This window comes from Bos mutus, chromosome 22, assembly GCF_027580195.1.
Source record: "Bos mutus isolate GX-2022 chromosome 22, NWIPB_WYAK_1.1, whole genome shotgun sequence".
Classification (NCBI taxonomy): Eukaryota; Metazoa; Chordata; class Mammalia; order Artiodactyla; family Bovidae; genus Bos; species Bos mutus.
The window spans coordinates 62846813-62862119 of NC_091638.1; the positions used below are offsets into that span (position 1 = coordinate 62846813).

The 15307-nt window shown below is 55.7% G+C and overlaps 2 protein-coding genes across 4 annotated transcripts in view; one reads left to right on the top strand and one right to left on the bottom strand.

The window, feature by feature from the left end:
• KCNQ1 (potassium voltage-gated channel subfamily Q member 1) overlaps positions 1–15307 on the top strand; it is a 380806-nt gene that overhangs the window by 187230 nt on the left and 178269 nt on the right. The gene's annotated exons all lie outside the window — the stretch shown is intronic.
• Positions 1–15307, bottom strand: part of LOC138984740 (uncharacterized) — a 56465-nt gene that overhangs the window by 9824 nt on the left and 31334 nt on the right. The window lies entirely within an intron of this gene.

Sequence of the window (15307 nt, forward strand, 5' to 3'; positions counted from 1 at the left end):
AAACCAGACTGATTATTTTCCGCTTGCTTCCGTGCTCTGAGCGTCTGGGAAGATTGTTTTTCTCTCTGAGCCCCCTCCCCTGCCCCCCAAAAGAGAGACGACTTTGTTTTCCGCATTTCCCCGTGGAACCCTGGCCAAGCCACGGGGCAGATGCTGCGGCTGTCCTCAGGGGCTCCTTCAGGTGGAGGAAATGGCTGATTCTCCACGCCTTCCAGTTGGCCTGCCCCCGAGGCACAGCTGGCCTGGGACTGTGCCCGTCCTCCCCCGCCGTCACGGTATCCCCAGGCCAATTCCCGGGGCTCAGCCGTGGTGTGATTCCCCTGCGACGTGACTCCGTGCTCCCAGCTAGGGCACCCCACGCACAGTGACAGCCTGTGCTGGGGCAGTGGGACACTCGGGCCGTCCTGGCTGCTGCCCCACTGAGGATTCTCCTGGAGACGTCCGCCTGTGTCAGGATGTCCACACGGTGCTCACCGTCCTTCCGAGAGTCACTTGCTGGCCTTCTTTCCTTCTCTCCTTGGAGTCAGTGAAGTGTGTTCTGGTTCTCCGGACTCGGGGTCTCCAGGTCGCTCTAATCGTGTGCATCTCTCTCAAGGTGAGGCCCCAGGCTGGCTGCCTTTGCTGCTGCCAGGTGTGGCCTTTGCCTTGCAGATGACTAAGGAAGTCAGGACCCCAACCGCAGGGCCTCCTGGCTGCTCTGTAACCCGAGGACTGGCCGGGCCAGGGAACCAGAGCGAGAGGGGGACAGGACTGTCTCGAGGTGGTACCATGATCTGACAGGGCCCCCCAGGCTCACAAGGAGCTCGACAGCACCTGTGGATGGCAGGGCACACACAGAAAGCATGCTCAGGCGCAGTGAGAGCCACACAGGGGGCTGGAAAGTAGGGGTTACTCATCCTTGTGGACTCGGCACTGGAGCAAGCTTCCAGGCCACCCCTGAAGGAGGGCTCTGAACTCTGGGCCCATCCTGGAGATGACCCAAGAGGCTCACTTGGTAAGTGGGCAAGGGCAGAGGTAGGACTCGTGCTGGGAACCAGGAGCTCTGGGCAGATGCAGGTCGCTGGTATTCCAAGGCAGGGTGCCAGCTTACCCCCTGGCTGAGGCCTGTTGCGAATCTGGGGCACAGTTCAGTCACTCAGTCATGTCCGACTCTTTGCAACCCCGTGAATCGCAGTACGCCGGGCCTCCCTGTCCATTACCAACTCCCGGAGTTCACTCAGACTCACATCTATCGAGTCAGTGATGCCATCCAGCCATCTCATCTTCTGTCGTCCCCTTCTCCTCCTGCCCCCAATCCCTCCCAGCATCAGAGTCTTTTCCAATGAGTCAACTCTTCGCATGAGGTGGCCAAAGTACTGGAGTTTCAGCTTTAGCATCATTCCTTCCAAAGAAACCCCAAGGCTGATCTCCTTCAGAATGGACTGGTTGGATCTCCTTGCAGTCCAAGGGACTCTCAAGAGTCTTCTCCAACACCACAGTTCAGAAGCATCAATTCTTCGGTGCTCAGCTTTCTTCCCAGTCCAACTCTCACATCCATACATGACCACTGGAAAAACCATAGCCTTGACTAGACAGACCTTTGTTGGCAAAGTAATGTCTCTGCTTTTGAATATGCTATCTAGGTTGGTCATAACTTTTCTTCAAAGGAGTACACGTCTTTTAATTTCATGGCTGCAGTCACCATCTGCAGTGATTTTGGAGCCCAAAAAAATAAAGTCTGACACTGTTTCTACTGTTTCCCCATCTATTTCCCATGAAGTGATGGGACCAAATGCCATGATCTTAAGTTTTCTGAATGTTGAGTTTTAAGCCAACTTTTTCACTCTCCTCTTTCACTTTCATCAACAGGCTTTTTAGTTTCTCTTTACTTTCTGCCATAAGGGTGGTGTCATCTGCATATCTGAGGTTATTGATATTTCTCCTGGCAATCTTGATTCCAGCTTGTGCTTCTTCCAGCCCAGCGTTTCTCATGATGTACTCTGCATATAAGTTAAATAAGCAGGGTGACAATATACAGCCTTGACATACTCCTTTTCCTATTTGGAACCAGTCTGTTCCATGTCCAGTTCTAACTGTTGCTCTGGGGCACAGGAGACCCCAAAGTGTTGTGTGAAAGTCGGGGTTTTGTGGCTGGTGTTTGTACCACAGGTGGCAGGGCCTGCTTAGAGCAGGGACAGCCAAGAGCCTGCTGGGACCCGGGACCTTCACTGTACTGCTCAGCGACCCCTCCTTGTCCTCCTGGCGCTCTCTTCCTATCAGAGCTTGCTTTCCCTCCCCTCCTACCTGTGGCCCAGCCCCACAAGGCACATACAAGGCGTCACACCCCGGGTGGACGGGGTGGTCACCCATCATCCGTCCAGCTGGGCAATCTTCACCAGCTCCCAGGGCCCTATGAGGCCGCTGCAGGGAGGCCCAGGGTGAGGGTGGTGAAAGACTGGGAGCTGAGGTGACCTAAATCCGAGCTCACAGCTGCCTTGCCTGGTCGCCGCTTTTGAAGAGAGGTCCATGTGTGTTGGTATCTGCAGGGACAAGGTTTCCGGGGAGGCGAGAGGTGGTCCACCTGCCCAGGGAGCCCCAGGAAGCAACTCAAGCTGGTTGAGCTGCGCAGTCAGAGGAACCTGGCCATTCCTTGTCTTCTTTCCTCCAGGACAGAGGCTGTCTGACCTGACAGCCCCAAGCTCTCTGCCTGCAGTGGGCCTGGGGCATAATCAACCAGAGAGCCTGCGGTGGTCCTAGGGTCGTCACTCCCTGGGTGCAGTCCATTGGTTATAGGAGAAGGGGCTCCCTCCAGTGCTAGCTGGACCTAGGCCATCCTTCCCCAGGAGGGTCCTCACCCTGGAACCTGTGAAGGCCTTTCCTAGTACAGACCCTGCAGAGGAGCCAGGGGAAGGCAGGTGCTGGACTGAGGGGTCTGCAGTGAAGGCTGGGCTGAAAAGACAGAGTGCAGCAAAAAGGCCTCCTCCAGGCCCTGTGATCTGGTCAAGGTTGAGACAGCAGGGGCTCTGCATGTCCCTGTCCGCAAAGGTCAGGGTCCTGCCTGCAGGAGCCCAGGGAAGGTGGGGTACAGGCACAGTGCAGGAGCCGGCAGTAGAACTTCAGATCCTAGGTACCCCTAGGGCTGGGCTGGGATCCTGGGGCTAAGGGCTGGGCCAAGGCGCCACCCCCACCATGGCAGGGGAAGGAGGCAGCAGTGATGGGCACCACACTTACTCTGGGCTGTGGCAGCCCGCAGAGAAGTGGGGGGAAGATGGCCAGGCCTCAGTGTCCACGCCGGGCCGCATTCCTCTGCATCCCGCATAGCCTGCCTGCTGATTGATGCCCCTAATTAAACTCAGCTCCAGCAGCTTGGGGACCCATCTCAGCTCCTGCAGGCAGCTCAGACCCATGGACTCCATGCAGGGGAGAGAGATGCACACCCTGGACTGTGTGCAAAGGACTGGGGATGTGCACAGGGGTCTCACAGGGGCCAGAGTGGGTGGGAGGCAGTTACTGAAAAACAGATCCATTTTTCTTCAGCATTTGACTGAATGTTAAATGTATTACCATGTTGGGACAGTTCCAGAATTCAAATTAAAAGCATAAATAAAGACACATTTTGTTTCCATCTCAAGCTCTCCCCGCCCGCGGGGCCCCAGGGAGGTGAGGTCACTGCAGCATTGATTACGGGATGGTCCCTGGGGCTGGGCGAAGCTCCTCTTTCCGGGGCCTGTTGGCCATTGGTGGAGCGAGGGGTCAGGGGAGTGGGGGTCAGTGAGCCAGCCTGGTGCAACCTAGGGAGTCGTCAGCGAGCTGGGGTCAGGGTCCAGAGGGCTGGGGAGAGAGAGTGGCTCTGGCCACGTAAGCTCCACGGGCAGGCCCCCAGGCCCACTCACAGCTCTGGATAGCCAGGCCACAGGCTCACCCACACCTCTCAGGCAGATGCAAGGGAGCTTGTCTGCCCTTGGGCCCCCACCCTGAGCCTTGCCACGAGGCTGCCATGGAAGAAGTGTGAGGCAAGAGACAAGGCATCTAGGGCATGGGGCAGGGGGCAGGGAAACCCTGCTAGGGGCTCTTGCCCACTGTGGGGAGGGCCACCCCGTGTCCATCCCTGTGCCTTGCACATGGTGTCCCACCTGGAACATCCCTGTCACTCATCAGCAGCCATCAGATTCCCACTCATTTCTCCAGCGTCCTCACAGCCCTCCTCCCTTCAAGGAGGCCCAGGACGCCCCCAGGCCAGGCTGCCACATCCTCCTCCAGCCCCTGAGGCCCTCTGTATTGGCTCCCTGAACCCTTGTTCGGGGCCTGGGTCTCTTTCGGGGTACCTGTCTACCAGGACCCTCATGTTTGGCTCCCCCAGGCCTCTCCTTGTCTGGCACCTCTCAAGCCCCAGGCTGTTAGAGCTCCAGGACTATGGCTCCCGCCTCAAAGCAGACAGGGTCCCCCAGCCAGGGCCCAGCCAGCGCCTCCCAAGGAAGAGATGAAGCAGGGGCTGTGGGCGCCTCAGTGCTGCTAGATGCAGGGCCAGGGTAGCTGGGTCAGGACCGGCCTTGGGTCGGCATCTGTGGCTCTGGGCTCCAAGGCTGTGTGTTGGGAAGTCCTCCCCACAGCTGCCGAGTCAGCCAGGACTGGCCTGGCATTCACACCCACCCCAGTGGTTGCATGTGAATACCCACGGCAGGTGGTTCCAGAGCCAGACCCTCTGTGCGCACACCAGTCTCTGGTCTTCCGGAATGGCCCCTCCTCTCTTCTGTCATGGCCTCCCAGGTAGGCAGGACCCAGCTCTCTTTAACCAGCCACCCCTCTGTCCTGCTCTGCAGGGGGAGAGTCTGGTTAGCACCCTGTACACTAAGACAGGCATGGGGAAGACCAAGAACCTTCTAGGGAAGAAAGGCAGAGGGAAGGCGGGGCCAAGGCTGGGGCCCCACAGAACACCCGCCAGGTGACCGTGAGTGCAGACACGCGCGCACACGCCCGGCGAGCATGGACTCGCAGGCCTCCTGCGGCATGACAGCCTTGAGATCCTTGAGCAAAACCAGCCCTGCGTGCGTTAATTAGAATTTCCATGTCTTCAACTTTCTCCTGGACCCTGCAGAATCTCACGCCAAAATGTTCAAGTTTCTCTTTTCCAGCGAGGCCGCTGTGGCCTGGCTTTCATCCACATCACTGCTAACGTCTCCTGAAATCTGCGTTTGTCAGCGAGGCCAGGGCCAGCCCCATGCCTTCTGGAAACAAGGGCAAATGTCACAAGGCTTGGTCCCGCACTCCGTTCCCTGGACCAGGGTACTAGCTCTCTTGGCGGTACCAGGTTTGCCTGGGACATTTCAGAGACACCCAGGGCCCACTGCAGCCCACACCCATGGACCCCGGGGGCGCCAGGCACGGCGCCTGTGAATGCCCAAGCCCCTTGCTCTGTTTCTCACCCTGCAAACCGTGGTGGGAAAGGACTGCGAGGCCTTGCTGGGGCCAGCAGCCAGGGGGATAAAGGAGGGGGCTTGCCAGGAACAGATGAGGCTAGTTTGTCTTTCCAGACCAGTGTCCTCTTGTTGGAGCTCCAGACCACCTCTGTCTGCATGAGGTGCCAAGGAAGCCCCGTGGGAGCCCGCCCGGGAGGGCTGTGCAAAGCTGCATGAGTCACAGGCTCCCCGTCAGAGCCTCACAGCCCCGGCCAGGCGCAAAGCTGTCTCCGAAATGCACGGGGGGATTAAATGTTCTCCTAATTAAATTACAAGCGAGGCGGAGTGGCTCAGTGGGAACAACGAGGGACTGGAGATCGGATGCCCTTCATCTGGCGCCCAGCCAGTCCTGGCCCAGCTGTGGGCCGGCTCCAAGCCCCCCAACCTCTGGGAGCCTCACTTCCTTTGTGAGCACGAGAGGAGGATGCAGCCCATCGGCTGGGGCTGGCTACCCTGGGGAGTGGGGCCATGGTCTGGGAGGAAGGCCCAGAGGCAAGCAAGGGGACTTCTTACTGCCTTAGGCGCCATCGATAACCCCAGGCCTCGGCACGTTCAGGGCCCGCTCGGCTATCTCTGCGACACAGGTCCGCAGCAAGGGCGGCATGGACCATGGGCAGTGTTAAGGAGGATGTTAAGGAAGAGAAGGCCCACACCCTAGAGGCGGCGGGAGGAGAGGACTTCACAAATGGCACTGGTGTTGATGGAGAGACATTTTTGACTGTCAGGGAGTCCCACACAGCTCCCTCCTATGCTTTGCTTGAACCTGGAAGGGGAGACTGAGTCCCAGGGCAGCCTGACCAGGAAGCCTGAGGTGGGGATCCCTTGAGCCAGGGGTAGAAGGAGTTTAGGGCAGATCCAGCCCCTCTGCAGGCCTGCACTGTCCATCTCTCAAGTTAAAAGGCTTGTCCTTATATAGAGGACATTGTTTTCAACTTTTTAGTTGAAGTATGAAGCACACAGGTCTCAGGGTACTGCCTCGTGCATTTTCACCCCCTGGGACTTGTGACACCAGCCCCCAAGTGAGGCAACAGAACCTCGCAGAAGCCCCTAGGTTCCCCCTTTCTGTCACCAACACCCAAGAGTAAGTAAGTCCCAGCTCCCAGCAACAGGACCAGCTCTGCCTGTTCTTGAACTTTTCAGCAATAGACTCCTACAGTGCACACACATATGTCCGACTCCCTGTGAGCTGCACAGTCTGGCTGAAGAGAGCGGGGCCTCCCTCTCCCCTGGCTGGCTGGCACCCCGCTGTGTGAAGGGCCTACCCCTCCTTTATCCCTTCTCCTCTGACGGCCACTTGGACTGTTTCCAGTACAGCGTTGTTATCATCATTGCTGAGAATATTCTGTCTAGGCTCTTTGGGGAACGCGTGGGCTGCCTTCTGGTGAGTATGTTGCCAGGTCATCAGATGAGCTTGTTGACTTTGAGTACACACGGCCTCACAGCTGCCCAAAGTGGGCATACGTGTCCACTGCCACCAGTGGCGGCAGGGCGTTCTGGCTGCTCCATATCCTAACACTTCTCACACAATGGCGGGTGTCTAATGGCTTCAAACTGTGATTTTTAACTTGCAGTAATAGCTATGGGCTTCCCTGGTGACTCAGGAGTAAACAGTCTGCCTGTCAATGCACGTTCGATCCCTGGGACGGTAAGATCCGGTGGGGGAGGAAATGGCAACCCACTCCAGTATTCTTGCCTGGAGAATCCCATGGACATAGGAGCCTGGCAGGCTATGGTCAGTCCACAGGGTCACAAACAGCAGGGCAGAACTTAGTGACTAACAACGACAAAGTCAGTGGCTAACGCAGCTGAGCCCTTTTCACGTTGTTATTATTTAGTTGATTACTGTCCTTTGTAAAATGCCCATGTTGGCGGCCCATTTCCTTTTGGGTTGCCTTTTCTTCTGATTTGTGGGCGTTCTTCATCCTGGATATGAGTCGCTGGTCTGATACATGTATGTTCATTCCAAAGAAGCAACACCACTCCCTCTGCGGGTTGCCCTTTTCCTCTCTTGAGGGTGTCTTTTGATGAACACAAGGTCTTAATTTTAACGTCATCCAGTTAATCAAACATTTCCTTTCTGGTGAGTGCTATTTGTATCCTCTTTAAGAAACTTTGACTACTCCAAGGTCATAAAGATAATTGTTTTTTTCCTAAAGTTTTATTAGTTCACCTTTCACATGTAGATCTGCAATCTGCCTGGAATCAATTTTTGCATCCAATGTGAGGCTGAGGTCAAGGCAGTTTTCCCCCATTTGGATATCCAGTTTGACTCAGCACCCTTTATTGAAAAGACCGCCCTTCTCCACTGCCCTACCAGATAAGCACCATTATAAAGCAGCTCCCGGTCTACACGTGGTTGTTTGTGGATCCTACGCACTTCGTCGGTCAGATTTTTATAGTTTTTCTTGCCAGGGCTGTTTCATTGTCAGTACAGTTTGATCCCAGCTCTGGATAGCTGGTCATGCAAGCTCCAGCCAGTTCTCCTGCCCTGCGTGGCTGTCTCTGTGTGGCACCTCTATCCATCCACGTGCCAGTCTCCACAGGAAACTTCTAATAGGTAGGCCGGCTCCCTATCTAGATAGGGAGGACAAACAGCTTTACTACCCTGAGTCTTCACAACTGTGTTCTTGACATGTCCCTCATTTGTTAAGGTCCTCTTTCATTTCTTCTACCATGTCCTGTAGTTTTCAGGGCAGTGGCCAAGCATACCTTTGTCAGAGAGTTATTCCTTGTTAGCTGGTGTTTGTTATGGGTTTACCAAGGCTGGGAACGTTGCCCACCAGGGAACTCTGACCACCCTGGGCCATTTCCTCCTGCGTGTGGGATGCTAGGGCAGTCAGCTCACTTCTCTGAGCCTCAGTGTCCTCTTGTAGACACGAGGGACGCATGTCATGGTGCTGGTGTTAGCCTTCGAAGAGATGGGGTCAGGCATCTAGCTGTGTGCCTGCTTCGGGAAAGTGTGTGATAGATGTCAGACCGTGTAAAACGTCGCCTTGTGATGAGAGGTCCCGTGGGGATGCCCCTTACTTGGCCTGAGAGCTTCTGAAATGGCCGGGTCCCAAGTCTCCACAGGGCACAGAGGAGGTCGGTGTGTCACTATCACACGCCATCCCTGTTTCATGAGATGCACCTTGCTGCTGCTGTCCTGTCGCTCGGTCGTGTCCAGCTCTTTGCAACCCCATAGACCGCAGCACGCCAGGCTTCCCTGTCTTTCATCATCTCCCGGAGTTTGATCAAACTCATGTCCATCGAGTCGGTGATCCCATCCCACCATCTCGTCCTCTGTCGTCCCCTTCTCCTCCTGCCTTCAATCTCTCCCAGCATCAGATGCAACTAGAAAGCCAGAATCCACTGTCTCTCATCCCAGGGTACGGGGCTCACGAGCTGTGCTGTCAGTGGAGGGAGAAACCCGACACCTGCTCTTCTCACTCCACTCTTGGAGGGGATGCAGAGGACCACACCCCAGAGCAGCCACAAGTGCCCCAGCGTGCCTCTGCCCTCTGTTCTCATCACAGCTGGGCTCACCTGCTGAGGATGACATCCATCTTCAAGCAGAGCAAGGACCAGGGCAGGCACAAGGTCTGCCTTCGCCCAGGACCGCATTTGGCAGGGAAGGGAGATGCCACGGTAGTGCTCAGGTTCTGAGCGGCTCAAAGGCAGCGTGGCCCCAATGTGGGGGTGATGTTCACAGCCCACATGGCTTTCAGGTGCTTAGCAGAGGGTGAGCCCCTGTCATCCATGTCTCGTGTCAGGGGTGGGAGGGGACACTGCAGCTGGCTGAGACCAAAGCTTGAGTCCTCGGTGGGGCCCTCAGAGGATGCCTGGTGAGTCAGTCCCCTGACTCATGGAAAGATGGATCTTGCCACCTTGAACCTGGCACCACCCTGGGAGGGTGAGGGGCACCCAGGCCTGCAGACCAGTCTGGGGCAGCGCTGACCTGGCCTTCCAGAGTGCCAGGGCTTCTCAGGCTGCTCCAGCGCCCCTCCATCTAGCATTCATTCTTTAAGATTTACAGGCCCTCTTGGGACAATGCAGGTGTCCTCGGCAATGACTGGCTAGCAGAGAGAGGTCTGGCCTGCCTCTGGGAGTGCCAGGTGGAGGGAAGAGGAAGAAAAGATGGAGGCAGAGGGAGACAGGAGTCCAGGGCCAACCTGAGTCTGGCCGCCACGGCATCCCGCCCTCCCCACAGATCCAGTCATGACCCCACGATGGCTGTGATCTTCCCAGGAAGTGCTCTCTTCACGAGGGCAGTGGCCCCAGAGGCTCACAGTGAAGACAGCTCGGGAAGGATCGTGGTGCAGAGCAGGGATACCCTCGGCGTTCACAGGCAAGGTCTTCCACTACAGTCAGCACAAGAACAGCTTAGTAGGGGTTTACATCAAGCTCTGAGAAGGGAATTTGGCGGGGGGGGGGGCAGTTCAAAGAATTTTCAAAGGTAATGTTGACTCTACCTGATTTGTCTTCCAAGACCTTGGAACTGGGCCATCACACAAGATCAGACTACACTGCACTCAGAATACCACTCATGCCATAGCTGTGCCCCCTGGGAAACTGGGGCACACAGCAGAGTGGCCTCACAAAGCAGGAGAAGACATCTGGGGACTGGAGGGGGTATGTAAGGTTGTTTAGGGCACCGGCTACACACACAGTACTTTCGGTGTTCTTCCCCATAGCCTCACCTGTGGTTATGGGCAAGACTGATGCCCTCAGACAGCCAGCCCCTGAAGAGGTGGCGGGCAGCACTGGGCAGCCAGCTGCTGGTCCTCGGCTTTACCCAGCTGACCTCTGTATCTGCGTATAAAGTTCAGGGCAAGGGCACACTGGGACCTCTGGCTTCATCCCTTGAGCACACCCTGGGTGTGTCCTCTGGCCCAGCTCGGTCTGCATGGGGGCCCAGTGTCTCCACTCCTGGGTTGGGATGGGGCAGCTGTCCTCAGGCCCAGGGGACCTTTCTTTCCCTACTTAATCTCTTCTCTTGGGCCTTTCATAGGTGGGCTTGTTTTTCAATGTTTTCTTTAGGTTCATGTCCAGATTTGTGAAGTTAAACTGAATCTCTTCCCATTTGAAACACCTGAATGCTTTTTTTCCTGCTCTTCTCTTTGAACTGCCACATGAAACCCCCAGCTGGGTGTGTGGGCTCCAGGTGGAAGCTCGTAGGGGCCTGGCTGCAAGGCCAGGGTCAAAAGCTGGGGCTGCCTCAGGTGGAGCAATGCTCAGAAAGACTGGCTCCCAGCCTCAATGAACTTGGGGCAGTGTGTGTGCAAGCACCAGGGGCAGGACTGTCCCCAGGGGCTCCAAGGGCCTCACCTGAGATGCTCTCCCAGTGACCCCTCGCTCTGTGGCAGTGCCTGAAGGCTTGGTGCTAATGGGCCCCCCTCCATCACTGGCCTGTCTCATGCACTGGGAAATGGACTTGGTCAGACCACACGGTCTGGGTCTAAGGTGGGAAAATATGCCTGCAGATGTCAGGAGATGGAGTGTGGGAAACGGGAGCCCCAAGACCAAAGACAGAGGACCTTGCTCAGCTGCTGGCAGAGCCAGGTAGGCGCTCAGCTCCGAACTCTGAACCCTATGCTCTTTTGCAGTCCCAAAGCAGCCTGTCTCCTCGAGTGGGCCCTGCCTCCATCCCACACCAGTCCCGGCCAACTTCCTTCATCACCTGGGCCAAGTGACCTCAGTCCTAGGGGGTTGGTTGGGGTACTCTCCTGAGACCCATGCCTCAGTCACTCAAGGCCTTCAGCCTGGCCATGCCCTGCCCATTAGCTCTCTGCTTCCCCCACACCCAGGGACAGGAAAGCATCCTCCAGTTAACTCTGCTGCAGGCCAGGCCTAGAAGGAGAGATTGGTGGAGCCGAGTCAGCACAAGAGAAACACTGAAACTCGGGGTCAGAAAGTACAGTCAACTTAGTCTCTGGGCCACCTCAGGACCTCATACTTATCCAGAAGACCCACATGGGTAAGGCCAAGACAAGGATGCTGCCTTTCCCAAACCAGGCAGGAGGGTCAGACAGCTGTGAGAAAGGTCAGAAGCCCAACTTGAGACTCCAGGTGCAGGGGGAAAAACTGTGGCCTTCTCCCCAGGTAGCAATGCAGGCCACCCCTTATGAAAACAGTCCTGTGAGCACGTGAAGGGCACAGTCTGAGGAGAGTGGAGCTTGACCTTTGTTTAGCAATGGACACTCTGCGGGGGCACCAGGCCTCCCTCTGCACTGAGCCCCTAAAATGCCATAAATGCTGCTGCTCATCACAGTCCTCATTGACTCTGATCATCTGTGGAAATATCACTCTCTCCGTCTGATGCCACCTGGCCACACAGGTGCAAGTCCCAGTGACTCGGGAAGCTGAGTGTAACCAGCCAGCCCACCATGTGAGGTTGATCACGGACTTGTCTCATTTACTGGGGTTGGTGTTGGGCTCTGCCTGTCAATGTTTAACTCCTGAGGAGGCCGACCTTGGGGCTGGAGAGGCTCAGACTGCAGAGAGGAGAGCGGCTCCTTTCTGCTATGTGTGTGCAGGGACCCTGGGGTGGGGAGGGGCAGTGTCAGCTCACAGCAAGCAGAGCACAAGCTGGAGGGAAGAGGGCCTTCGGCGTGAGCTCCGCCCCACGGTGTGCCGGGAAAGGGCGGGGCGTGCAGTCCCCCCACCACCGCCCCCACCCCATAGGTGACAGTGGGCCCCAGCAGGATGCGCAGCTCTGAGGACCCCTCCGTGGTTTGCGGCGGCTTCAGACCTGGGGTGCGTGGGTGCCTCATTTGCAATTGCTGGTTGCCCCACAAGGGCCTGGCCTAGGTCTCCCCGCTGGTGGGGAGGAAGGTGTGGGAGCTGGTTTGCCGGGGCCACCCAGTGTGGGCTCAGGAAGGGAAGGAATGTGACCGAGGCCGGGTGTGGCTGAGGAGAGTGCAGCCAGTTGTGGGTTTTTCCTGGGGCCGAGATAGACGTGAGCAGAGATGGAGGCCCCTCTCTCTCTGCCCCCACCACACACACTAGGACCTTTCTTCAGCGTGCGGCTGTGGAGCTGCAGGCCAAGGACACCCTCTGGAAATCTGAATTCCATTCGCTCTTGGCAAAGAACAGCTTCCTGCTTGGGGAAGGTGTGCGCGTGTGTGCGCGCGTGTGCACACAGGGCCGTGGGGGCTGGCAGAGGGAGAGGCACGTGGGTGGAGCGATGTTTGATGAGACGTGTAAGGTGACCCCAGTATTTCCCGGCACTGGATGGCACTTGCTCCTCCATCCGGAGGAGCTAAGACAAACACCTGGGGCGGCTGAATCAGAAACGTGCAGGCTGCGCTGCCTTTGAAATAGGCTCTGGCTTAAAACAGTCACGGCAAAACATGCCTTTGAATCTGAAAGCCAGGACTTTTGCAAAATAATTCAAAAAGTTTGTTGAACCTTAAACCTTTCCTGATGATTCCTTCCTTCTGAAGTTAACTTGTTAAAGTTGCTCCAATCCCAGCCTGGTGCCAGACCAGCTTCCTGGAAACGCTCGCCAACTGCTGGCCTTTGGAAAGACTTGTCACCCTAATAGCTGTTTAAAAAAAAAAAAAAAGCTCCCTGGGCACCTTGGCTGCAGGGTCTGAAAAGTCCTTTGTGTTCGCTCCAGCTGCAGAGCCATTCCAGGCCCCGCTCCTGGGGCTGACTGGAGCTGTCTCTCTTCGTTTCCTCTTACAGTGGCGGGTGCTGGGCTGGCTTCTTCCCGCCCAGCTTCTCTGCCAACGGTGTATCCAGGCCTCCCCACACGGAGGTGGGGGCCAGGACATCCAGGGCAGAGCCCTTGGAGAGGGTGGGTGTGGGCATGTCCCAAGAGGGTCACCAGCCAGAACGTCTCTCTGTTTCTTCTCCCCAGAGGGAGAGATCAGGGCCCCCTCCCAGGTCAACACTGTGTCACTTCCCCGGAAAACCCAGGACCCAGCCAGTTCCCAAGCAGCGTGGCTTCAGAAGTGAAGACAGCATGCCCCCCCACCCCTCCCAGAGCAGTGTTTCGGCAACATAAAGCCTGAATGTAAAATGAGGTCTAAGCTGTAGTTTAAAAAAGAGTTTAAAATGTGAATATGGGTTGGAAAATATTTAGACTAACACAGATATTAGGCGAATCAACAGAAAAATGTACTAAGCATTGTCACTGTCGCACTAATCAAAACCAAAGATTACCTGAAAATGGAAGAAAAGTTACATAAAAACTTGAGCCTTTAATGAGACACAGCAGTCAGAACATGTACGGCGTTCACTCCTCTAAAAATCACTCCTCGCAAACTTCCATGACGACAAAACCTATGTAGCATTTCATTTCCTAGGAGAGCCTTGTTGGTCTGCAGACGGGTGGAGGGCACCCCTTCCCATCAGAGGGGGGCGGGGGCGCTCCCTGCTCTCACTCGAGCTCTGCCTCTCCCTGTCAAAAACCTCTTTGTGCAGGAGCAGCCCTGCTCCTCGGAGGGACATGAACCAGAGCCCACAGCACTGCGCCACCGCGCTCCACAGCCCACCAGCCCGGCCCTGCAGCGGGGGCTGCTCGGTCACAGCCTGGCAGAACTTCTGCAGGAACTGCAGCACGCCCTTCTTGCCCTATTAAGATGTTGCTCTTAAAAAGTAATAATAACGTAGCTTTACACATGCTAGGGAAAACAGATGCAGTATACAAAGGGAAAATGGCAAAAAATCAGGTTGTCCCCACCCCAACCCTGACTTCCTAAGTTTCCTTCCCTAAAGGTTACTGCTGTCCAAGCTTCCCATTGTATTTTTCAGTGTGTTATCTGGGCAAACGTATTCATAATCTACCTCCTTTTCACTCAAGTGGTAGCATATATTATTTAGCTGCAGTCTGCCTTTCTGACTTCATACAGGCATGCCAGACTTCTTTTTGAGCTGCCCAGACAAGCTTGGTTTATCACGGGGCAGTGCTCCTGAGGGGCACCTTTATCCTGCAGCGTTGTTTGTGTACACACAAGAACAGGTGACAGCTGGAGCGCTGCTTTCTCATGAGTGAGCTTGAGGATCCTTGAGAGAACGTGGTCTCTGCTCTCGGTCCACTGGACTGGGCTTTCCCCAAATGCGACTGTGCTCCTGGAGCACTAGTCTTTGTGGCATCGGTTCTGTTGCTGGTGAACACGGGGACCCAGCCACCTGAAAAAGGCATGTAGGTGGCGGGGTGGGAGGCCTGTGAGGAGGCTGAAGAACATCATGTTGAGTGTTAACCAGTGAGCCTTCCATCAAAGAATGCACAGATGGGCTGCTCAGTAAAGCCTGATGAAGGCCCTGAGCGTTTTCAAGGGCAACACTGCCTTGGCTGCAGCTGGCAGGAGGTGACCAACAGTTCCTTGCTTGATGGTCTGGGCAGGAAGCAACCCCAGGGCATCTGAAGAGAATGGAGCCCTGGTCAGTGCACTGGGCAGGGGCCCTGTCTCTGTGGACATCATGCTATAAGGAAACCCTTCAGCTTTCAGTAGCGAGCCCTCTCATTTCTCCATAAGCACGCAGCCCCAGTGTGCACTGTTCAGAGAGAAGATGCCTGTGTGTTCTGGAGATGGATCTATATTAAGACATCTAGTGCTTCTCCTGTTTATTAACAGCTGCAGAGCATTCTGTTGTGCCATAATGTATGGAACAAGTCCCCTATTGACAGATGTATAGGGCAGCCAAAGACAGCCATTAACTATTCAAATATTCACTAGTGAACTGCCTGATTTTGAAATTAGTCCCTCTGAAATGTCCCTCCCCACTGAACACTGTTGTTTCTCCCTACCCGTCTTATGCCTGTTCTACCTCTGTTGACTGAGTCACCTAGGCTGTCTCTTATCAAATAAGGACAACATAAATTATGAATAAGAACTGTAAACCTTGTCAAGATACGAGATTTCATGAAGTTAAGGGAAATGAAA